The sequence below is a fragment of the Elephantulus edwardii genome, unplaced genomic scaffold (assembly GCF_000299155.1).
Source record: "Elephantulus edwardii isolate Elephantulus edwardi_28Jun2011 unplaced genomic scaffold, EleEdw1.0 scaffold00089, whole genome shotgun sequence".
Lineage (NCBI taxonomy): Eukaryota > Metazoa > Chordata > Mammalia > Macroscelidea > Macroscelididae > Elephantulus > Elephantulus edwardii.
The window spans coordinates 6,475,615-6,476,517 of NW_006399839.1; positions in this window are offsets into that span (position 1 = coordinate 6,475,615).

Here is a 903-nt window from a genome sequence, read left to right on the forward strand (position 1 = left end):
ATTGTTGCTCATTTTCTTCCCTACCGGCCCCCAGTTCACTTTTTTCTTTAATTTGTTGTGTCGAGTCAGATCTGACTGTCACAGGAGGAGATTGCTCCGCCTTCTCCAGCGAAGCATTTGATGGAGTCGAACTGTGTGCCTTCGTGACTGCAGCGCAGCTTCTCGCACTAGGCCACCAGAGCTCCCTCCCAGTTTACTTTTTTAAAAAATATATTCTTTGGAAAAGCAAACTGGAGGGGAGAGATGGGCAGGGAGGAAAATGTGCAACAATGAGTGAATGGAAATCTAAGTTCTCTATAAACTTGTATCAAACTCTCAATTAAAAAAAAAGAGAAAAAATAGAGTCACTGTTGCACAATTCCCTCCCACCCAGTCCACTTTGCTATGCACCTCTTATTCTGTACTATTGTCATACAAATAATGCCTAATCATATATTCCATTTTTTTACTTGTTGTATGCTGTCAAATCAGATTTGACTGGCTCAGGAGGAAATTGTCCCTCCTTCTCTAGAAGAGCATCTGGTGGATTCGAACCACACACCTTCGGGATTGCAGTGCAGCTTTTTGCCACTAGGCCGCCAGAGCTCCCTGTATATTCCTTTTACACAGTTCTTTGCTTCATCTGCTCCAATGCAGTGTTCATTATCTGTCCTCCCTTTTGCTAGTTTTCCCTGGGCTCCCATGTCAGTCCTGTTTTATAACAGTGGTGTTACGTAGTATTAGTCTTTTTGTGACTGAGATATTTCACTCAACGTAATGTCTTCCAGGGTCACCTGTGTTGTGTAATATTTTACAAGTTCTTTGTTTTTCAGTGCTGCGTACTATTCCATTGTGTGAATCTATCATGGTTTTTCTTTTTTTCTTATGTTTATTTATTTAAATTTATTATTAATTTCAGTAAAA